The following is a 25924-nucleotide window of genomic DNA, read 5'->3' as shown; positions in this document are numbered from 1 at the left end:
TCCATTTTTTATCTGTAAAATAAAGATGTTGGCTTGTTGGCCTCCAGAGTCCCGTTTGGTTCTAAAATCCAGTGTTGGTCATGGATTTTATTCATGTTTTTGAAGATGCTTTTTGACGCTTTTCAAAATTCTATTTTCTGCTACGTGAATGCCCAAGAGCAAGTTAAATTTTCTTTAGATCTTCAGATGAATGGCAGTTGAATGAGATCTGCACTGAACACGAGCTGGACTCCATGCACAGTTCTACAGGGATTAAATAATATTCTTTGGTATTTGGCCAAAGGAAAAAAACACAAAGTCATAAAACTAAGGAAAGAGGCTCTGGTTATGGGCTTTGGTTTTTAGGAAGTATATTTTATAAGATCAGAGAGTATCTGGGTCATCTCTCTGACCCACCCCCCTTCCAAAGCTCAGTTCCCCCTACAGCAACCCCACCTTGCTTATATAGTCTGGAGTCAAACACTGAGGAAGGTCATGATGTTGCTGGTTAACTCTGGCTTCACCGAATGTCCCCTTGTACCAATTTGAAATCTGTCCCCAAGATGTTCCCTCAGATTCCCCATTATTCTGCTTTGGGTCCTGTGGAATTGGATGCCTTTCAGAAACTCTAATTGCCTTGATTCATCTTCCCTCCAGATTTCCAAACACTCCATTCTGTCATCCTGGAACACTGTTCTCTTCCTCTCAGAAAAAACCTCCCAGCTTCTCCCTCCAAAGAGGGATACTTCAGGTCTCAACTGAAACAGCTTTTCCACGGGACAGCCTCTCTGCACTCTCCAAATTAATCAGATCCCTCCTTGTCATTTGAGCTGAGCAGCAGACTCTCATATGCCTTTGCTTTATCACCCTTCTCCATCCAGGACTCACGACCCGAAAAGAGCCCAGACCACGTTTGCTTCTCTGTGCTGGCATCTCAAGCAGTGAGAGACATCTGGATCATCTCCTCTGGAATGAGGGATTTTGAGAAGGTCTGGGTTTTGCTGATAATTTTGGAGTCCACAGACTAGAGTTAGGACTAGGAACACCTTACTACAAAGATTTAGATAACTGACCTACCACCCCCATGGGCTGTCTCTGGATGTCTGTCTCTAGTTGGTGAGAACACTTTAAACAATGTGATGAAAAGCCAAGTATCCGTTGTGGCTGAATCTGAATTGTTTTCTATGTGCCACCCATTGTAAGCAATGATATATTGAGTCAAAACAGCAAGTTTCCAAACAGTGTCCACTGTGAATCTTATTTGTGTGAGAAAAGGCTTATCCATACTCACACATGCACAGAGAAGGTCCCAGTGTTTGTGGATCTATAGTGGTGGGATATAGAAGTGTTTAGAATCTAGGGGTGTCTGGGTGGCTCAGTTGTTTAAGCGTCAACTTGGGCTCAGGTCCTGATCTCACAGTTCATGAGCTCAAGCCCCATTTCGGGCTCTGTGCTGACAGCTCAGAGCCTGCTTTGGATCCTGTCTTTCTCTCTCTCTCTCTCTCTCTCTCTCTGCTCCTCCCCTACTCATGCTCTGTCTCTATCTCTCTCAAAAATGAACATTTGAAAAATTTAAAAAACAAGAAATGTTAAGAATCTCATAATAAACTCAAAATAGTATAAATCCATCAAAACTTAAAAAAAAACTGTCAGGATTCAAAGGACTTGAAATCTAGAGGTCTGGGCAAATGTTCATCTTTGTCTATGTTATAGCTGGAGCCACCTTGGCCACTAATGAGAAATACTGTCCATCCTGGGGTCCACATGACTATGTGCACTGACCTTATGTGAGGGACTTTAAGGATTTGTCAGTCTAAGACTTATTAGACTATTTTTCATTTTTGTTTTCATATCCTCAAACAGCGTCAACCAAACTTTCATTAGGCAGTGACACAGAATGGGAAACCTTTCTAAAAATCAACAGCTTTGGAACCAAATGTTAGATACGATTAAGGGTTATGAAGAAGGCCATGCTATTACCTGAAATAATGTGAAGTGTGAATTTCAAAGTGAGAAATGCATGAAATGAGACAAGAATTTGCCAAAGTCATCATATAACCTGGGAAGGATAATGAAAACCTTGAGGAAGGAAAAATCCAGTTACTTGGTTACAAGATGGGCATCGCAAAGGTGTTCTTCAACTTACACATTGCAGGTTCATGTGTTCCAAGAACACATTCCACACTACTTTAAGTTTAATTCCTATAAAAGGACCAGCTTCCCCGTTTGCTCCTTTTGAATTAGGTGGGTTCTTTCAGAACCCATCCTTCACATCAAATGGAATTATACAGATAAAATCTAGGGTGATATACATTAAAATATTAAATTTGGGGCTTTGGGGGGGGGTAGAATTACAAGTGACATGTGTTTTCTCTATATTTATATCTTTTCCTAGTTTTTAAAAATTAATATTCATTGACTGTAAGTAAATAAATAAAGTGTTACATAATCTGTTTCTAAGAAAGAACTAACGCCAGAGGCAGTAGACCGTTGAAGCCAGCAGCATCTGTACCGTCTGGAATATTTCCTTCATGCCAATGTGTCATGGCCTGACACAGCACAGATGTGCCCCAGCATCCTTCCTGTTGGAGGGGTTCTCCTAACCACCAAGAGTAGTTGGCTCCTGAGGATACATGTTTTGATTGCGTACATCAGGCAGGAAAAGGAGAGAGGATGGGAGGGAAAGAAAACCACTCCCCAGTGTCTTTGGCCTGTTTTGGAGACTAAGAAACTATGAACTGGTATGAATCTTAAGTCTCAGAATACTTCAGAAGACATTTTTATTACTTCATCTAAAAGTAGGTTCCCTTTCTAAGTTTTTTATCTGAGACAAATCTTTAAGTAAAATTCCACATCAATGTCCATCTCCTAGGTTAGGGTCTGAATCAGTCTTCTGTCTGAATTTTTCGCAGAACCAACTGTAAGAGAGTCTCTTGATCTGGAAAAGGGATGTGGCCCTCTCGGGACTCTCTGGGAATAAAGAAAGAAGATGGAGGAAAAACAAACCTTTATACAGCCATTTCTCAAAACATTCTTCACTCATTCTTATCACTAGCTCTAGGGATGAGCAGCTGGCCAGGCCATTCAGAGATCCTTCTATTTCCTGGCCCCAGTGACTGACTTAGGGATGGACACCTGAACCAGACCAGGCCAACCAATCACTCCCCAGGTCTTTTGATGAAATTATCTGAAAAGAGATGCCCTCTTTTCTCCAGGATCATGGTCTGGGAAGATAATACAATTCCAGAGCTCCTCTGAGCCCTTTCAGCCTCCTCAGGAAGAATGAAGCAACATTGAAGGGAATGGGAGGCAGGCCTCAGAGCATCATTTGAGCATTTGGTCCAGTCTCAGAGGCTAGGTGCACCCCTTGAGCCAGCCAGATGCCTGACACAACAACTTTACTTTTTTGATGAAAGTTATTTTAGTTGACTTTGAATGGTGGAAGGAAATGCTTGCAAATTGGAAATTCCTGAGCAATAGAATAGATCTAGGAGTGAATTCTACTCGAATAAAAAAGAAAAACTTCTTAAGACTCAGACTAACTCATTTTTCTAGTTATCAGAACTCTGAGGCTATATATTTGCTACTTGGTTTGACATATCCCAGCTAAGACAGACTTCTTGGTTTCTGATATTAATAAGTGCCATATTTTGAGCACCCATTATTGAGTACCAGGCGTTGTATTAGGCACAATGTTTACATGATCTCTAACTTCACCATGACCTTCAAGGCCCATATTACTAACCTTGTTTTATAAACAGAGTAACTAAAGTAGAACAGGATGAATAAACTTTCCCAAAGTCTCCCAGCTAGGGACGGGCAGGGCTGGCAGACGAACACAGCAGTGACTGGTCCTAAGCCACATGGGTTTCCATCACGGTGTGTTGCCACTTGTCTGCCAGGATCCCCATTATCTTCCTCTCTCTAAGAGCCTATTGGACCCTCACCTCTGTCCAATCAATGTGGCTGGCCAAGGAGTAATGTCAGGGTCCGTCAGGGTCCATCAGAGTCGTATGCTACTGATCCATGGTCTAGTTTTGTTCAGAACTCCACCAACTTCTTCAGTTTCCCTGATCTTGACCACTACCTTGTCCCAAAATCTATTTGCCAAATAGAATTCTTAGAAACCCCATGGGGCACCTGGGTGGCTCAGTTGGTTAAGCGTCTGACTTCAGCTCAGGTCATGATCTCGCAGTTTGCGAGTTTAAGCCCCACATTGGGCTCTGTGCTGACAGTTCAGAGCCTGTAGCCTGCTTCAGATTCTGTGTCTCCCTCTTTCTCTCTCTGCTCCTCTGTCACTCATGCTCTGTCTCTCTCTATCTCTCTCTCTCAAAAATAAATAAACATTAAAATAAAGAAATAAAGAATTAAACAAGAAAAGAAAAAAATGAAAAGAAAGAAGAAAATTAAAAGAAAACAAGAAAATTAAAAAAGAAATCCCTGTGTGGTCCATTTAAGTTTCTAGAACTGTCCCGATTGTGAACATCAGTCACCACCTAAGAAGCAAGCTTCCCTAAGCACTTATTGATGTTCTTTGTTTTAAACTGCCCCCCTCAGTCCATTTTTCGCTCCTGATTCTATTCTGTTTCCCTCCTTGCTACTGACTTGACTAAGTCATTTGCCAGTTCCTGTGATTCTCTCCTCTTAGAAGTGGGACTTGTTCCACCCACCCCTCACCAAACATAGCTCCTCTTCAACTGTCCACAGAACACCCCTCCCTCATTGACTTAGACCCACAGCCTTCCTACTCCCGCCCAGCCTCACAGATGGCCATTTTCCTGGGCTTGTTCTTGCAGGATCCATAAGCATCAGCTGGGCAATTGAATCAGCATTCCCAGAAGAAAATGGGATGAGGTGATTGGCAGGTGTGTTACTAGGTCCTCTGAGAAGTAAACAATAAGAAAGGATTAAATATGCTGCAATTTTGTTGGAGAAATGTCCATGTAAGAGAGCACAGAGAGGGATCCAGGTGAGGTGGGGAAGCCATATGAACATCATGATAGTATAAGTGAAAGAGAGAAGCAGACGAGGTTAGGTGGAAGCATAGACTATTCACCATCAAGTCAAAAGAGGATTCAGCAAAGGCATCAGCAAGTCCTTGAGATAAAGTTGCCCCTCAGAGAAGTGCCTCTCAGTATCTCCAGCATGCCCAGGCCTTCAGCAAGATCTATCTGTGGGAGGCACATCTTGGGCACAAACACAACAGTGGATTTCAAAGCCCAGCAGGTAAGCCCTTACTGAACTCTTCTCTCAGTGGTTGAAGGTCTAGAGGCTCATTCTCATGAGCCCCACAGATGGAAAGTCTGTCATGGTGGATTCCATTCAGTTATATATAAGGAGTGCTTATGTGTATGTATGCAAATATGTATATCCAAGACCAATATGTATGGAGTATCTATGTGCCAGGTGCTGTGCTGTGTTAAAATCAAAGCCAATTTTCTAAACTAAGCCTAATCACAAAAGATTTTGGGGGGCTGGATGGTCATGGAAATTCTCATCAGCCTCCTGAAAAAAAATGGGGGTTACTCCAAAGCTACTAGGATTTGCCTCTGATTCTTTAGACTCTGTGAAAGCCAATCCTGCTTGGGGAGTCCAGAATGTGGGGAAATTAGTTATATATGTACTACAGAGTATTACAGAAAGGCAGCTTGCATGATGATACAGTGGTTTTCTAGCTGTTCCAAGTGGCTCAGGAGTTCCCTAGAAAGTGACTCATAAGCACCCGGGGGAGTCAAGGAGAAGTCCATTTGGTGGAACTCCAGACCTATCAATATCACGTCAACCAGAGCAGCTGTCCACTTAGTATTTCTTGTCCTGGAATCACAAGTAGGATCTATTTGTTTAAAAAAGCATGACATAGAATTGTAAAGTATAATTTGCAATGGAATCAGGTGAATCAGATTCTCATTCATCTCCATTTCCCCAGATCCTAGCACAGTGCATCACATATAGAGATATTTAGTAAATGTTTTGTAATAAATTAGTATATGAACAAATCAGTGAATGAATGGAGTTAGCCTATGTAAATTTATTCTCAGAACTGTCCCCATTTTACTGATCACAACTTGTTCTCAGAGCGTGCATTGACTGGTCATGGCTAAGAGATTGCCCACTGGGAGCACTAACATTCAAATCCAGATCATTTGAATCCAAACCTAGAGACTTTCTATATTTTTTTTTTATTTTGTTTAAGTTTATTTATTTTGAGAGACAGGGAGAGTAGAGGAGAGGCAGAGAGAGAGGGAGAGAGAGAATCCCAGGCAGACTCTGTGCTGTCAGTGCAGAGCCCAATGCAGGGCTCGAGCTCATGAACCATGAGACCATGACCTGAGCCAAAACCAAGAGTCGGATGCTTAACTGACTGAGCCACTTGGGTGCCTCCAAACCTAGGGACTTTCATGCTACACTCCTCTGCAGAAACTATGTGTTCTAGGGTTCTCTTTAAAATCTCCCCTCTACCTCCACAGTGTTTAACTATAGAGAGTCTAAGACTCCAACATTTCCAGTTTGTCATTGTTTCTCTCTATGAGCTACTGGCAACAACTACTCTCTATTTCCAGTTGCCCATGAGCTTAAAAAAATAGCATGTACTCTGCTTGTACATTCCTCAGAGGGCTTTCAAATTCTCAGAGACTATATGCTCTCATGGTACAAATGGATTACAGGCCTGGGGCAAGGGAATGTGCAATCTCATGGGTTCTCTTGAACCAGAATGGAATTATTAAACTGTGGGCTGCTGCTGATGATGCAAGAGACCACTTAGTGAGTAGGTGGGTTTTGTTTGTTTGCTGTGATTCTTGCAGGAAATTGATCTTCTTGGTACTTAAATTTTTGGATTGTGTCTTTGGTGTGAAATTTACGTGGAAGAAAAACTTTGGAAAATTGGACTCACTTGGAACATAGAAAATAATAATAATTAGCTACTTTCCCTGGGGACCAGATGCTGTGCTCACGCTCCATGAAAATTACCTCATTTAATCCTCCAACAGCCCTAACAGTAGTTACAATGAATATCATGGTTTTATAGATAAGGAAACTGGGTCTCAGATGGTAACTTGGCAAAAGAAATACAGCTAGTAAGTGAGGAAGTTGACCTTTGCAGTTGACCTGCAAACCTTAGTGGGGCACAATTAAAACACAAATGCAGGTATTAAGGGCAGGATTCTGTATTAATTCTGGTTAAATTTTATATACAATAAGAGAGAGGGAAGTTGTTAATAGAGTATTTTTAAATTTTTCTTAGATTAATTAGATTTCAGCTCTTAATAGCAATAAGCATATTAGTCAATATGTCATATCATTGGATTACAGGGAAGTTTTAAAAGGTTAATCTTGGAAACCTCATTAGAGTCCCTGGCTTCCCAGTTTCTGAAAGTCTTTTCCCTATTAGATTCATCCCACTTGCTGACATGATAAATGATCATAGTTTAAGGAGTCTCAATTCCCACATTTGTTTCAGTTCTTCTACTAAATCCACATAATTCTTCGACATCTTTGCAAATGTTCTTGAAAAATGTCTGTTCATGGACTATAATAACAAAAAACTCCACTGTTAAGATACACTGATGGCGGAATATCTCATTTGTGGAGTTCAATTTCTCATTAATGTCTTTTCCAAAACCAGTCGTTACTAACACTTCCTTGAGTTACTCCTAAAAGAGCTCACCATATCCTATATGGTGTGTTAATACATATTTACGTTAGTGTGGCCCTCCATTAGGACTTCAAAAAAACTATTTATATTTCATCTTTAAGGTCCATTCAGAGAAAAGAGCAACACATCCCATTAGGGATTCCTTCAATCCAAGGTACAAGACAAACTCCTGTTAAAAATGAACTTATTTTTTAGAATTTACAAAATACCCAAAGATAGCATCTGTTAAAGGAAAGAGCAAGTAGGCTCAGTAAGTAGGATAATTCTTATCCAAACAACTTACAATAGTGGAGAAATATGAAAGGGACTTTAAAATAAGTAAAGCATGTTTCAATAGTCAAGTAAAGAAATAAAGCAATAAGGTAAGGCAGGACTTTTTAAAATAAAATTATAAGGTAGATTTTTTAAATGAATCCAAAAAATCTAGAACTGAAGCATTACAGTAGATAAAATAAAAACTCATTAAATAGTGGACTAGACAGTCAAAGAGAAAACAAGAAAACTGTAGAATAGAACTGAGGAAATCGATGAGAAAGTAGCCCAAAGAGAGAAGGAGATGGGAAATATGAAAATGAAGTGAAGGCCTATGAAATAAAGAAGGACAGGAATGAACAGCTATCTAATAATAATTACAGAAATCAAGAGAGGAGAGAGCAAAGAGATAAATGTTAAAAGAAAATTAGAATATTTTCAAAAAAAAAGAATAATTGAGTTCCCAAGACAAAAAAAAAAAAAAAATACCTCCCAAAAAAGCATACTCTTGAGCAGGAAAAAAGTAAATATACTGAATAATCACATAATATAGAAATGATAGAACATCAAAGAAAAACTGGAAAATCTTACAATCATTAGATAGAGTGATCAAGTGACCTTTAAAGACATCTCTTCAGAGACAATAAACAACAGAAAATACTCAAATAATCCTACCAAAGTGCTGAAAAGGAAGAAAAACTCCTGTAATCTAACCTTTATTCAAGAATAGGAAGGCACCTGGTGGCTTAGTTGGTTGAGCATCCAACTCTTGGTTTTGGCTCAGGCCATGATCCTAGGGTCATGGGATCAAGCCCTGTGTCTGGCTCCATGCTGAGTGTGGGGACTGCTTGAGATTCTCTCTTTCTCTCTCTCCCTCTGTCCCTCTCCCCTGCTCTCTCTCTCTCTCAAAAAAGAGTAGGAATAATATTAATGCATTCTCAAATGAAGATATTCACTGAAAAACTGATAGAAGGGTGTAATTCAGTGCATTGGTTATGAATACTTCCTACTGCAATTTTAGAAAACTTAACTAACTGTAAATGACACATATAGGAAATCTTTCTCCTCTAAGAAGTAGAGAGGAAAACAGCTGTTGATTCACTTACTCATTTATTCATTTACTCAATAAACATTTACTGGGCACCCACCTTATGTCTCCCTATGTGCCTACCAAATGAGGCTTACATTCTATGCTGACAACCCAATTTATAATTGAAAATACCCCTTACCTTTTTACTTCCATGCCCCTTACCTTGTTTTACTTTTTCTTTTTTCCATGGCATTATTATTATCATATTATTATCATGTATTATTGTTGTATTATTATTATGTATTATTGTTATGTCTATTGATTCATGTTTATCTCTCTCTGCTGAATCACAAGCTTGAAGACAGAGATCTTTGTCTATTTGTTTATTAATGAATCCCAAATTATAGACCAATGCCTGGCCATAGCAAGTGCCAAGTGTTGTGTGTGTGTGTGTGTGTGTGTGTGCGTGCATGTGTGTAATATATATATATATATATATATATATATATATATATATATAAAATATATATATAACATATATATGTTACATAATAAATATATATTTTTGTATATATGTAATAAATATATATTTAAGCAAATAGCATAAATAAGCTGTTAGGTAGACAGAAAACAAACAAATAATCAAGTAAAATCTGATATAATACCAGAATTGGTCTTTCTCAGATTCTCTTTGTCTTTGCTTTATGCCCACCACCTCCTCGTAATAAGATGGTGTCTTCAGGCCTAGACATCAGGCCTCTATTCAAGGTAGGAAAAAAGAGGGAGTCAGGGTAGTCATTGATCATTACTATTATTCTAGGTACAAAAAAGGTTGGGAAATCAACTATTTCACTCTTACAGCCCTTGAGATGGAGGCAGCCATAGAAAATGGGGTTGACTTCGGAACCTGGGTGAGCCCAACTATGTCAGTCACATTCAGTAAGGAGGGATTAAAACCTGAGAGGAAAGAGATACTAAAAAATGATAATTTAAGTCCATCTTCAAAAGAAAAGAAAACAACATTTTTTTGTTTTGTATAATATCTCAAGGGTCATTATCACTAATCCACAGTCTGAAGGAAGACATGAGGAACGGAAAGAAGGAAACTGAGGAGGAACAAGACAGCAGACTGCCATCTATGATATCACGGCCTGTTTCAGACATCTGGAAAAATGTTTTTTCCTCAAACCGCTTTTCCCCCCCAAACTTGAATTCACTCCTAATAGGACCAAGGCCCTTAATAACCAAAAGGCAGAGAAATCCTTCCTCCCACTTCTAGATAAAATTGTTTCCTTGGTTTTATCAGCACAATCGCCTTAGGGATTGGAAGGAACTAGCAGTTGAGATGTAAGACAGGACTCCATTTGTGCAGAAGGCTGGAGTTGACGCCATTCTCCTCTGGGTCCCCGCGAGATCATGGAATGTGCTCTGGCTTCATTCACAAGTGAAGGGACTGCAACTGCCCCCTTGGGTTTTACTTCTTTTATTTTTTAATTTGGGGGGTTTTTAAAAAATTTTAAAAATTTTTTTAACATTTATTTATTTTTGAGAGAGAGAGAGAGAGAGAGACAAAGCATGAGCAGGGGAGGGGCAGAGAAAGACAGAGACACAGAATCTGAAGCAGGCTCCAGACTCTGAGCTGGCAGCACAGAGCCCGATGCGGGGCTCGAACTCACGGAGTGCAAGGTCATGACCTGAGCCAATGTCAGACACGTAACCGACTAAGCCACCTAGGCACCCCATTTTTTTATTTATGTTTTTTAATTTAAATCCAAGTTAGTTAACATATAGTATAATAATGATTTCAGGAATAGAATTTAGTGATTCATCTCTTACATACGACACGCAGCACTCAGCACAGCAAGTGCCTTCCTTAGTGCCCATCACCCACTTAGCCCATCCCCCCACCCCCCCCCCTCCAGCAACCCTGTTTGTTTTCTATCGTTAAGAGTCTTTTAGACTCTTTAGTCTTTTAGAGAGGGTTTGCCTCCCTCTCTGTTTTTATATTATTTTTTCTTCTCTTCCCCTATGTTCATCTGTCGTGTTTCTTAAACTTCATATATGAGTGAAATCAGATGATACTTGTCTTTCTCTGACTGACTTATTTCACTTTTTCGAAATCTGTTTAGAAGGGTATGTACCCTCCTTGCCACTCATACACAGGGGGACCCCAAGGATAGGCCTATGTAATGTCCCAATTAATAAACATATCATGTAAAATGTTACTTTATTAACAGCACTCATTAAAACTCTGATCTAAAAAAAATTTTTTTAATGTTTATTTATTTTTGACAGAGAGAGAGAGAGACAGACAGAGCATGAGTGGGAGAGGGGCAGAGAAAGAGGGAGACACAGAATCCAAAGCAGACTCCAGGCTCCCAGCCGGCAGCACAGAGCCCGATGCGCCGCTCAAACTCACAGACCGCAAGATCATGACCTGAGCTGAAGTCGGACGCTCAAACGACTGAGCCACCCAGGAGCCCCCTCTGATTTTGAAAGAAAGGAGGCTGAAATGTCTCCTGCCAGGAGGAAAATGTTGGATTGAGGTTTGCAGGCTTTAATCCGGACCCAAGCCCTACTCAAATCCCTTCTCCCTAACTTGGTGCCATGGCTCTGTGACCTGATTCTGGCCACACTAGGGAGAGATGTAAAGGGGGCAGCGGGAGGAGAAAAGAAGGCCTGCATCCGACTTAGGATGGATCTGTTTGAAGGCAAGTCACGCCAAGACTTGGATTAAAATGTACGCACAAGGGAAACTCACATCAAAGGCAGATAGTGAGAAAGTGGATCCAGGACTGGCTTGGACTGCCTGTGGGGCATCAGCCTCGCAGACAGAGCCACCCAAACCTGGACGTAGCAGTTTCTGTTGAAAGAGTGGGTCTGGGTAGTTTCCCACTCAGTCCTATTTTTCTGACCAAATCATTAGAGGAGATGCCCGTGACCTTGGACACTGGATTCTCTCTGGGTGAGAGAAAGTGGTCCTCCAGTGGGAATTCTGGGTGCCCTGCCATCCATGGAGAGTCTGCTCTTTCTCAAAGGCGTTTGTTGTTTGTTTGTTTGTTTGTTTGTTTTTGGCATCTGGGTCTCCCTGCTCCACCATGCTTTCTATTCAGGCAGAGTTTGCTGCTGGTTTCCTATTAAATCTAAGGAACAGTCATTCCTTTCCACGAACACCCCCTTCAAAGCAGAAAGAGGAGATGTTTATAGCACTGGTGAAAAGGGGAAGACTCTAGAACAAGCTAGATCTGATTTTAAAGCCTAATTTCTGAGGGTTTCTTCATCCTCAAGGAAGATGCCTGCCCAGCCTGCAATGCTTCTATGAGGACTAAAGATAATGTATGTAGCGTTGTCAGCACGGTGCCCTGTAAGGACCATGTGCGTCATAAAGGACTCCTGTGTATTCTGATGCCTGTTTTACTGAGTGATGCTCTTTCCTGTTACCTCACCAGCCTCACGTGCACACGTGCACACACACCCCTGAATGTTCAGGTCCTGTTGGGTAGACAAGTTAGGGAAGTACTGTGTATATATCAGCTATGTTGATCCCGAGTTACTGCCAGGTTTTATGCTACAGAAAATGGAGTGGTGGAAATGTAGCTCTAAACCATTCTAAAGGCTGCCCAGGGCTGTGTAAAATACTTGTTTGTTTCATCACTGGGGAAGGAATAATGGACTAGGGATCAGCGTTTATGGACTTGCTTCTGCCAACAACACGTATTGTCTTTACATCAAGAACATGCGGTGCAGGTGCATCAACCAAAGACTCTGCATGTCTCCTCTCAGGGGAATGGTGTCTGAACACAGAGGGCCTTTCCCCACCTCTCCTGCCCATCCCCAGAGGAGAAAGAAAAGGTCCCTAATGTGTGGCATTGAGAGAAAGAACTTAGCCACGGCTCCATGCCCCACCTCCATTAGTGGGCACATTACTTCCTGATCCTGGATTTGAGGAGCTTACAGGGGAGCACTTGGCCTCTTCCTGATGGGTGAGTGGTTGAGAGACTCCACCCCGGAAGGACAAAGGGAATAGAGGTCACATGGAAACCCATGCAGTTACAGGCACACCACATTCCTTCAGGGCAGCCTTAGGGCAGTAAGACCAGTGTTTCAATCTCTACCTGTGTGATTCTTGCAGCTGTCTTTGAAGGGGTTCCCGACACTGGAGAGAATGGGGTGTGTTATTTAATGGTCCTCTTGAGTCCCAGCGATAGGTATTTCCATTTCCATCTTAGTACATGAAGGATCTGAGCTCAGTGAAGTTATGTAACCTGCAGGGCTGTCCAGATAGCAGGTGGCAAAGGAGAAGCTGAAGCCAGGCCCCTTTGACCTCAGAGCCTGTGACCCACCTTCCATTCTATGCTGTCATCCCCAGAAAGCAAATGTCCATCCTTGAGTTAAGTTAAACCACCAATTTCCTTTTCACAGCACAGTCTGGGGAACTTTCCCCTCCTGCTCTCCGTTTTCACATCAGCAAAATCAAGAGATTGGACTAAACACCAAGAAAGTTCCTCTCAGAGCAAAGATTTTTCTTCCTCTGTCCATAAACGTCTGAAAACAGAAGAAATCACGTCTTATAAATTTCATTCTAATGAAATGTATCAACTTATAGATCTACAGATTAATAATTTTAAAAAATAAAAATTAAAGCAGAGCTGGTCTGGCTAGGTGGCAGGTGAGAACGTGTAGCCAAATGCTTTCAGCAATCACCATCACCTCGTCAGACTGTGAGACACCTCAGCACAAATCTGGAGCACCCTGAAACCCAGCCAGAAACTCACTCAGGTAGAACATGAATAACATGAGCTTTGGGGCCAGAGGGCCTGGGTTTGAGTCTCAACTACCACATTTATGAACAGTGTGTTCTGGAGAAGTCATGTGACATTCCTGAGCCTTGGATTGTCTTTAGGAGGAGTCTTACCATCTTCATGGTGGCTATGACACAGATTGTTTTAGGAAATGTCAAACTGCACACATGTTAGTCATTAGTACCAATAAGGTAGTGTATTATTTTGTGACTGATAGGCCATAGTTTCCTATGAAAATTACCAGATAGTGCCATCTTAGACATGATATCTTAGAGACTCAAGCTTTGTGGAAAATCAACGACTCAGGCCAAGCAGGGTTAAAGGCAAGTGGGAGCAAAGAGGCCGTGGAGCCTTGCTGACACAGTCCCTCCCTGGGGCTGAGCTGTCAGCAGAGTGGGAGGAGACCCACAGGATCTCAGCCTCTCACTAAAGCTCTCCACGCAATTGTTGAACACATGTGTTTTCCATGTCATGCAACTCTGTGCTGTGATTTGAAACTTTTGCGTCTGGCAAAGAGCTGAATTTCAAGATGGAATGTTGGTATATTAGTCACTTCCCTTCCTTCTACTGACTTTAGCAGATTGGACATCATTTTCCCAATGAACTTTAAGTGGCCTTTAGGAAGTGCACCTGTTGTTGGGGTGCCTGGGTGGATCAATCAGTTAAGCATCTGACTCTTGATTTCAGTTCGGGTCATGATCTCAAGGTTCATGAGTTCGAGCCCACGTCGGGCTCTGCACTGACAGTGCAAAGCCTGCTTGAGATTCTCTTTCTCCCTCTCTCTCTGACCCTCCCCTACCTTCTCTCTCTCTCTGTCTCTCAAAATAAACAAACTTAAGAAAAAAAATTTTATAAAAAGGAAATGCACCTGCCGTATGACATTTAAGACAGTTGATCTCTTCCCCCTTCCCTGCGTCTATTGCAACTTGTATACTCTTGTATCTACAGTGGATTCTCATGTTTCCCAGGAGCTAGTCTCTGTAAAGTCACTACAAACACTAACCTGATGAATACCGAGCCATTGTTTTTAAAGGAAATAAAGGGCTAGGTTCCTGCAAACTTCTGGTCACATTTTTGTCAACTGATCAATACATAACCTTGTTTCATGTATGTTTTCTATTTAAAGATACCTTATCTATTTTGTTGATTCATTGACACTGAGTTCATGGCCAAAAGTACTGTAACTCATAAGTGAACAAAGCTTGTCTAATGCATATTTTTCCAAACGGCACATCACACCCCAAGGGTTGTTGAACTTAGGAATACTACACTGCACTTCAGCATTGAGGGGATTACCACAAAAAAGTACAAACATGCAAAACCCATGGCACCAAACTGGCTGTGGAAAAAACACCTGATCCTTGTCCGAGAACTGAGACAGCAAGGCAGAGCAAATCTTGTCCAACCTAGGCTGGCAGTGTGCATTGTGCAACTCAAAATTTTCACTGCTCTCTGCGTATCTGCAAATGACCTGGGAAGAAAGCAACGTGACCTGGAGATTACAAACAAATTTTAGCAAATAGACTCCACAAACAACACAAACATAGACTCCACAAACAACGAGGATTGACTGTAGCTCTCTACTGCAAAGCTGTTAGGAATTAATTGACCCAAACTAAGTAAAATGCCTAAAACTGTGACTACAACTATTTTGCACATACTTTTTATACATCTGTGCTTCTAGCCGCAAACTCGCTGCTAAGTGCTAGACACATATTCCCATCTGCTCAGCACAAAGGCAACTCACGCGTGACACATCTCAAGCAGAACTTACTTGCTTTCTCCTTAAAACTTGTCTTTTCTTCTTTTATTTTCCAATTTAGATGTCTTCTCTCTAGGAAGACTCAGTGTCCACAGTCATGAAGGTACTGGATGTCCACCTTCAAGGGAAGTTATCAAAGCATTTTTCTCAATAAGGTGGCTCCCCTGCTTAAAAGGGTTTATTACAGGGGCGCCTGGGTGGCTCAGTTGGTTAAGCCTCGACTTCGGCTCAGGTCATGATCTCACGGTTTCATGGGTTCAATCCCTGCTTCGGGCTCTGCGCCAGCAGTGTGGAGCTTGCTTGGGATTCTCACCGTCTCTCTCTGCCCCTTCCCCACTCGCACTGCCTCTGTCCCTCTCAAATGAAAAATCAAGTTTGTTACTTCCTGCCAAAGGAGAGAAATTTCTCCTTTATGAGAGTTCATACTTCTTGAATGCTTCCTCAGAGGAAAGTCCTCTTCTCAGCATTTTACTTCTATTATTTTATTTGACCTTGATAAAAACCCTATGAGAGAGGTACAACTATTATTTCCATTTTACAGATGAAAACGCTGAGGCATGGAATGCCTAAGTACTTTGCTCAGTCTTACATCAAGTAAGTAGTAGAACCTGGATTTGAATCTTACTAGCCTGACTGCAAAGAATGAGTTATTAACCACTGTATTATTCCATTTTGATTCTGTTAAATGTAAACAATTTTGATAATCATCTGCTTAAATGTCTTCAATGTCTCTGTATGGCTTGCAAACAATAATAATAATAATAGCTCCTGGACAGAAATTTATGGTCAGGAACATTTTCTTTCCTGATTTAGCTTCCTTTCCTCCCTTCATGCATGTTGCACTTCTTCTTTTTTTAATTTATTTTTGTTTACTTATTTATTTTGAGAGAGAAAGAGAAAGCAAGAGAGGGGCAGAGAGAGAGAGAGAGAGAGAATCCCAAGAAGGCTCCATACCACCAGGGCAGAACTCCATGTGTGGCTTGAACTCATGAACCATCAGATCATGACCTGAGTCAAAATTAGGAGTCTGATTCTTAACCCGCTGAGCCACCCAGCCACCCCCAGGAATGTTGCACTTCTAATGCCTAAGATTGCGATCTTTTCTTCACTGAATTTCTACCCTCAGAAATTTGTGTTTTTATACATATGGTCCTGTCCACCTAGAATGCTTGCTCCTGAAATGTGGAAGGTCTACCCATCTATGTGGACAATATATCATAACATGATCAGCAAAGGGCCAACAAGACAGTCAGAGGTCATGATTGTTTAGTGGCAAAGGACATAAAAAGCTTTCTGCATGGGGACAAGTTTCGAAGCAGAAGGCATTATAGCATATTCCTAGTTGGAAGGACAGCAGCTCACCCCCTAACAGTGATGTTCATGCTGTATACAGCACAGGGTTCTGCCATTCTCATTGGGTGCTGGTTGAAGGACAAAATTCAATACCCTCCCATACTTCCTGTTACTGGACTCCGGGAAATATGCCTGCATGTGAAGAAATGCAAATGTGCAAAGTAATTGCAGTGTATCCCTGAGTGTTTTCTGCAAACCTGGTTAGTTAGGGACCAAGGCTTGACTATTATTAGGTATTTGAACACCAAAAGAACCCAGGCATCCCTGAATGCTGCTTTCTCAGCCCTGGGTGGTGCTTGTTCTGAATTTGTTTGAACACCTCTTGACCCCATATCCAGTTACCCACAATATATTTTAAAGACAATCTTGAATGTACTTGATCTTCCAAGAAGAGTTTCTTTCCCCCTCTAAGTCATAAACTTGGAGTCAGATGAGGGTTTTCCTTCATATGAACTCTAAAATAATTATCTTTATCCATACTCCATATGTGGGTAGGGCAGCCATTCCTGACTGCTTCACAAGACACTACACTAAGAAATATTTCGAATATACTATCTCATGTAAACCTCATATTAACCCTAAGAGAATGGGAATTATATCTTCATTTTATAAACAAGGAAGCAGAGGCTTGAGGAAGGCAAAAGCCCCATTTAAGCCCACACAGGTAGCAAAAGGCAGAGCTAGTAATTTTACCTATTATATTAAGCAATAATATTTAAGTAACTATTAGGCCCTAGGTACAGTTCTAGAATACTGAGAATACAATGAGAGTGAAGTCAGGAAAGCTATCATGGAAGAGACAAATAATAGGCAAATAATCACAAAATCCAGTGTCTATTTGCAAATTTTGATAAGTGAAAAAGAAGGGAGCCACATCATGAAATGCACTGTATTTGGATCTCACCTTGTCTGGAAGGTCAAAAAGTTCTTTCTTCAGGGTCAGTTGCTTCTGCGGCAACCTGAGCAATGATCTGGGGTTAACTGGGGGAAGAACAGAGTGGCAGTGGTGGCAATAGAAGTGTACAGTTTTGAGAACTATTTAGGAGACAGAATCTTAGGATTTGCTGATTGAATAGTGAGCTATCAAGGATGACCTTAGATTTTTGAATGATCTGGAAAGACTCTGCTGCCATGCATTGAGAGAAAAACAGTGGAAGGGGCTTAGGTCAGAAGGCAGAAGTGAAATCATGAGTTTAGCTTTGGACATAGTGAGCATAAGATGCCTTTGAATCACCCCGGTGGAGAGGTTGAGTGGAGAGTTGGGGGGGGAAGCCTTGACTGATATAAATGTGTAAGTCACCAACACATGGATGATGAAACGGAAGCCATAATGTTAAGAAGAGACTGAGAAAATGATCTAAGAAAATGACCTCTGATGGAATGTAATGAGCTCCAATTTGTAAGGGACAGGAAGAAGAGTTTAGCCTACAAAGAATATCAAAAACAAAGAATATATAGTATCATTGAAACAAAAGTTTTCAAGAGTATGGAATTTCTCTAATGTCAATGAGATTGTAAATGAAAATTAAAAAAAGAAGTGATGGTATATATATATATATATATATATATACACACACACACACATATATACACACGCATACACACAATGGAATATTACTTAGCCATTAAAAAGAATGAAATCTTGCCATTTGCAACAACACGGATGGAACTAGAGAGTATTATGCTAACTGAAGTTAAGTCAGTCAGAGAAAGACAAATACCAAATAATTTTGCTAATATGTGGAATTTGAGAAACTTAATGATGAACATGAGAGGGAGGGAAGAGAGGCTAACCACAAAACAGACTCTTAACTATAGAGTACAAACTGAGGGTTAGGGTAAGGCAAATAGGCAGAGGGATGGATTTAATGGGTAATGAGTATTAAGGAAGACATTTGTTGTGATGAGCACTGGGTGTTGTATGTAAGTAATAAATCAACAGACTCTATACCTGAAGCTAATGTTATGCTATATATTAACTAACTGGAATTTAAATAAAAACTTGAAGAAAAAAAGAGATTATAATCGAAAAATATCTTTTGGATTTAACAACAAAGACGTCCACTTTCACCACTGCTATTCAACACAGTATTGGAAGTACTAGTCTCAGCAATCAGACAACAAAAAGAAATAAAAGGCATCCAAATTGGCAAGGAGGAAATCAAACACACTCTTCACAGATGACATGACACTCTATGTGGAAAACCCAAAAGATCCCACCAAAAAACTGCTAGAACTGATCCATGAATTCAGCAAAGTTGCAGATATAAAATCAATGCACAGAATATGGTTGCATTCCTATACACCTATAATGAAGCAGCAGAAAGAGAAATCAAAGAATCTATTCCATTTATAATTGCATCCCAACCATAAAATACCTAGGAATAAACCTAACCAAAGAGTTGAAAAATCTATACACTGAAAACTATAGAAAGCTTATGAAAGAAATTGAAGAAGACACAAAAAATGGAAAAACATTCCATACTCATGGATTGGGAGAACAAATCTTGTTAAAATGTCAACACTACCCAAAGCAATCTACGTATTCAATGCAATCCCTATCAAAAAAAGACCAGCATTCTTCACAGAGCTAGAACAAGCAATTCTAAAATTTGTATGGAACCAGAAAAGACCCCAAATACCCAAAGCAATCCTGAAAAAGAAAACCAAAGCTGAGGGCATCACAATTCCGGACTTCAAGCTGTATTACAAAGCTGTAATCACTGGCACAAAAACAGACACACTAATCTTTGACAAAGCAGGAAAGAATATTCAATGGAACAAAAGACAGTCTCTTCAGCAAATGGTGTTGGGAAAACTGGACAGCGACATGCAGAAGAATGAACCTGGACCACTTTCTTACCCCATACACAAAAAATCAAAACGGATGAAAGACCTAAATGTAAGACAGGAAACCATCAAAATCCTCGAGGAGAAAGCAGGCAAAAACCTCTTTGACCTTGGCTGCAGCAGCTTCTTACTCAACACATCTCCAGAGGCAAGGGGAACAAGAGCAAAAATGAACTATTGGGACCTCCTCAAAATACAAAGCTTCTGCACAGTGAAGGAAACGATCAGTAAAACTAAAAGGCAATCGATGGGATGGGAGAAAATATTTGCAAACGACATATTAGATAAAGGGTTAGTATCCAAAATCTATACATTACATCAAATTTAATACCCAAAAAGCAAATAATCCAGTGAAGAAATGGACAAAAAACATGAATAGACACTTTTCCAAAGAAGACATCCAGATGGCTAACAGACACATAAAAAAATGCTCAACACCACTCATCATCAGGGAAACACAAATCAAAACCACAATGAGATATCACCTCACACCTGTCAGAATGGCTAACATTAACAACTCAGACAACAACAGATGTTGGCAAGGATGCCGAGAAAAAGGATCTCTTTTGCATTGTTGGTGGGAATGCAAACTGGTGCAGCCACTCTGGAAAACAGTGTGGAGGTTCCTCAAAAAATTAAAAATAGAACTATCCTACGACCCAGCAATTGCACTGCTAGGTATTTACCCAAGGGATACAGGTGTGCTGTTTTGAAGGGGTACAGGCACCCCAATGTTTATAGCAGCACTAGCAACAATAGCCAAAGTATGGGAAGAGCCCAAATGTTCATTGACTGACGAATGGATAAAGAATATGTGGCATATCTATACACAATGGCATATTACTTGGTGATCAAAAAGAATGAAATCTTGCCATTTGCAACAACATGGATGGAACTAGAGTGTATTATGCTAAGTGAAATAAGTCACAGAAGGTAGACAAATATCATATGATTTCACTCATATGTGGAACTTAAGATACAAAACAGATGAACATAAGGGAAAGAAAGAGAAATAAAAATAATATAAAAACAAAGGGAGACAAACAACAAGAGACTCTTAAATACAGAGAACAAACTGAGGGTTGCTGGTGGGGAGGTGGTTGGGGGGACAGGCTAAATGGGCAAGGGGCATTAAGGAGGCCACTTCTTGGGATATGCACTGGGTGTTATATGTAAGTGATAAATCACTAAATTCTATTCCTGAAATCATTATTACACTACATGTTAACTAACTTGGATTTAAATTTAAAAAAAAATAAAAATATCGTCTGGGTTTAGCAGCTTACAGCCCACTGATTAATTTAGCAAGAACCCGTTGGTGGGGGAGGATGATCCAAGCCAGATTAAAGTGTCTGATCAGGAATTTGAAACAGTGATTCTAGATGACTGGTGGAAGAAGTGTCCCTGGGAAGGAAAGATAGCAATGGGTCTGCAGCTCGAGGGGATGTCCAATAACAATGGCCATGAGCTTAATCACTTCACTATTGCACTTCCCCTAGAAAGCAATGAAGGTGTTCGATTTTGTATGGGTTGATTTTTCTTTGACTTCTAGACATCTAATGACAAACTGTGTTCTTTATCATTTTGTGTAACCAAACAATTGCATTTAGGCCATAGTCTGACACACAGTAGAACCTCAATTATCATTTGTTGAAGGAAAGACAGAGGGAAAGAAGGAAGGAAGGAAAAAAGAAAGGACAGAGGGAGGAAGGGAAGGGGGGAGAGAGGAAAGGGGAAAGATTGAAGAGCTCTGCACACAAATCTCTTTACCATGGAGGGTGAGGAAATGATGAGGCAGTCAATTGTCAAAAAACAAACATCCAGGCAACTCACGGCATAAAATGTCTAATTCACACTCTCTTTATAATGGTTTCCTGTCACTACTGAGAAAAAAATCTTTGGGGTAAAAAATATCCCCCAAAGTAATGCTTTCATGAATAATTATGTTTATAATCATACCATATGAAGTAAACTTCACAGAACCAATTTGGGGTGGAACAGCATTTTAAAAATTACTTAAGGCAGGCAGAAAGAATTTTGTATTGAAGCCAAATTCTTAAAAAGGTGCTAAGGCAATTTTTGTCTATTACCGAAACACATCATTGTTGTAAGGGTCCTGGAGGGCTGGGTTTCTCCATGTAATGACAATTCTCTTTTCCTGACACTTGTGTCCTGATCCCCTTTGAGTAACAGATCATCATCTGTGTGTTGGGAAGGCTGACTCACTCTGCAAAATCTTACTAGGGTGAGCTTGCCTCGTCTTGAGCTTACACCCTTTATTTCATTGTTTCAAGAAATAGGAGTCTTTTGCACAAAACAATAGCATCCAGCAGCCAAGTTTCATTTTTGGCTCTGTCATTCTGAGCCCAAACATCATACCTTTGTTTATGCAGAGCTTTTAAAATATCCTCACATTACTGTGTTGACTTAGCTAAAAACATAAATTATATTCCTTGTGTTTCAACAACACTTAAATCAGGAAAACATTGTCCAATGAACAACACTGTGTTCACTGTTTGGACAGATGATTTGGAGCAGATTGAACTCATTTTAGGATGTTTCAGTGCCTAACTTCTGGAGAAGAAAAGTTAGTCAGGCTTCTTGTCCCAGAAACTTTGTAAGAACTGGTGCATTCAGGACAAATAACCTTCAGGAGATTGATTTGCTAAGTTGTCGCTATATGGCTCATCATTTATTGCGTGAGAAAAATACAATGCAAATAATCTATCCGGTTGTTTTTGCTTTAAGGCAATGTGGCATGAAATAAGGAGACACTCAGTTTAGGGAGGGCATCAAGGAGCAACCAACGAGATCAGCTTAGTTAGAGCCTGTGAATTTCACATTCTGCCTCTGACTGCTTCACATGCTGATTCACTAACTGTTGTCAATGTCCTTGGTCCTTCGCCTCTTGTAATATGTCTTAAGTTTCAGATTTTAAACCCCCTCAGATGTGACAATGGAAACCAATTCTTCGGTCTTGATTTTCATTTTTCCCACTAAATCAGCAACTTATAGTGGATTCTTGGCTCAGTCAATTTCTGGTCCCCCTGAGACAATGTCAGCACCCGCCAGCCCAGCCCAGGAATTTCCACACCCCCTACCACCTACATCCTGGATCCACATCTGTCCAAATTGGGGTGAATGACCTTCCCAGCAGTCTTTCTGATAACCCACTTACTCCTTGATTGTCCATTCCTTCCAGCATCACTATTGTCAAATAAATGTATAAATTCATGCTAAATACTATTAACAATGAGGCTCTTGCATAAAATTTTAAAACCCATGGGGCGCTGGGGTGGCTCAGTCAGCTGAGCATCCGACTCTTGATTTTGGCTCTAGGTTCATCATCCCAGGGTCTGGGGATGGAGCCCCGTGTCAGGCTCTGCACTGACAGTCGAGCCTGCTTGGATTCTCTCTCTCTCTCTCTCTCTCTCTCTCTCTCTGCTCCTCCCCTGCTCACATGCATACACGCGCACTCTTTCTCCCTCTAAAATAAGAAAAATCAACTTTTTAATAATAATGATGATAATGATGATGATGATGATAGCTAACCTACGTGTATGTTGTGCACACCCTGCAGAAACAGAAGGCCCCCACACACACACCCAAAATTTGGTCTGGATGCCAAGACTGATAATTCCGTGTACAGACAAAGATGTTATGTAAAGGTCTACCATTTACATGATGAGACTTCCTAGGGAAATCAGAGCAAGCCTCCTATGTGGGTCTGGAAATGACTTTGAGAGAGCTAGAAAATAAGACCAGCTTGAGGTTTTTATTGTGGTTAGAGGGTAGGGCCAAGTGAGGACTTCAGGGCTTTGTATAGCTTGGATCTTCCATCGGTTCAGAAGAACCACTCTGGCTTTCTTATCAGCCTGTTCAGATGGGTGGCAGGAAGGGAAGCAGGTAGCGGTGAAGCTTATATGCTGTCAGTAGTCAAATGTCAGAAATGGATTCAGACTCTTTATTATACTGTGGCAGGTCCTGTGCAAAGTATTTCATGTGTCGTCTCATTGGATTCTTTCCTTAACTTCATGAAGCAGCTGATTAGCCCCATTTCACAGATGATGAAGTCAATGCCCAGAGAGGGGCAGATGCTACCAAGGCCAAAAAGCTAGACTGGGTAGAGCCAGGACTTTGACCTACGTCTATATAATGACAAAGCCCATACGTGACTTTGGCTTTGACCAGATAGCCAGGGCAGCAGAATCCAGACTGACAACTGGCAGGGTGATAAAAGTCACAGCTGGGGACTCTCAGGCTATCAATTTCTGTCCTTGTCAGTATACACACTGAGTGTAGAAATCTTGTTTTCAGTAATGAACTTGGTGGGGTCAAGTAAGTGCTGGGGCAGAAAGGTCACATGACAAAGCAAAAAGACATCAGACATTGCAATCAGAGAGATCTTAGATTGAACCCTAGCTTCTTTCTTATTTGGGGAATTCAGGAAAGTTACTTATCTTCTCTGAGCCTTAATGTCCTTATCCATGAAATGGGGCAATAATCCTTAGCTTGAAAGATTTTTATAAGTATTTTGGGAAATTTCAACTATTAGTGCCTAATAAATGCATATTGAAGCAGCTATCATTATTTGTATATATGTACCTGAAATGTATTTTTTTATTAAAGTATAATTAACATACACTATTAATTTCAGGTGTAAGCAACGTATTGATTCAACAATTTTATTACTCAATGCTCACTACAAGAAGTGAAATCTATACATGTTATAACAATATTATTGACTACATTCTCTGTGTTGTACTTTTAATCTCCATGATTTATTTATTTTGTAACTGGAAGTTTCTACCCCTTAATGCCCTTTATCTATTTCACACATCCTCTGGCAACCCCCAGTTTGTTTTCTGTATTTAAGACTCTGTGGCTTCTTTTTTTTTAATTTTTTAATCTTTATTTACTTTTGAGAGAGAGAGAGAGCAATTGGGGAAGGAACAGAGAGAGGGGGAGACACAGAATCCAAAGCAGGCTCCAGGCTCTGAGCTGTCAGCACAGAGCCTGACATGGGACTCGAACCCACAAACCATGAGATCATGCCCCGAGCTGAAGCTGGACGCTTAACCAACTGAGCCACCCAGGCACCCCTGTAGCTTCTTAATTAACACAGAGAGCAAAATTCTGGAACCCAGAAGCTTCTGTTGTCCTGTTCCCGTTGCCTTTGTTGAACATGTGACTTGGGTGTGCAGTAGATGTTGCCTATGCCACACATCCAGCTGAGCACTTCCTGTTTCCAGATGAGTGTTTATTGGCCAAATGCTAGAAAAATGGCATCAGGTAGGAACAAAAAGGCACAGGCAAGCTCTCCAGGAGCTTTTACTGAGCTGTGATCTATGCTCCTGCTGCTAAGGGAATCCTGAAGATGGTGTTCCCTAACCTAATCTAATATAATCTAATCTGTCCTAATCCAGTTATGGAAGAAAATTAGCGTTCCAAATGATTTCTTCTCTCTCTTGTTTGATAACAACTCCTTGGGATAGATTTTGGGAGGCTGCCCCAAACCAATTTAAAAAGAGAAGGTTGCATTTTTCATTACTTTCCTGTGAAACACAGTCAGATAGAAGTCCCATGGAGAAACTTAGGTCAATGTCCAAAAATGAAGCTGGTTTCTCTTCAGAATGGCACAGGACCCTGAGGTGGGCCCCCACTTTGGGAGCCTCATTTCCATTTCCTTATGACCTTCCCATGTTTCTAACATTTCCAGTTTAGCTGGATTTCCTGAGCTAAGAGTGGGCACTGGTGAGCCAAAATGACCTGCTCTGTGGCATGGAGAGACCTCACACCTAAACCCTCTCACATCTGGTTATCACCTGAGTGTGAAGCTGGAGATACCATCCCTTAGTCACAAGAACATGACTGACCCCTCATTCCTCTTGGAACCACCATAAAATGGGAATGGTATTCTCTCATGCCTATGGACACTCTGAGGATTAAGAAAGGTACAGAAAGAAAAAAGGCCGATTGTCTGGCACCTAGTAAGGGTTTTGAGGAATGTCTCTTTCAATTGCAAGCGACAGAAATCTAATTCAAACCATGTTAATAAAAGGTGGAATTGATTTTTTATGGTTCTCATAACCAAGCCTCAGTCCAAGGGTGGGTTCTCTGGATGGCTTCAAGCCAGTCTGGGATGATGAAGTCAGTGCTCAAGAGAGGAGGCCAAGGTTGTGCCTTCCCTCCATCCCTCTTCTTGGCTTAATTTCAACAACGTTCTCTTTGCATGGTTAATA

The sequence above is a fragment of the Panthera pardus genome, unplaced genomic scaffold, assembly GCF_024362965.1.
Source record: "Panthera pardus isolate Hobbes unplaced genomic scaffold, ASM2436296v1 HiC_scaffold_13, whole genome shotgun sequence".
NCBI classification, from domain to species: domain Eukaryota; kingdom Metazoa; phylum Chordata; class Mammalia; order Carnivora; family Felidae; genus Panthera; species Panthera pardus.
Note: the sequence above shows the minus strand (reverse complement) of the source record.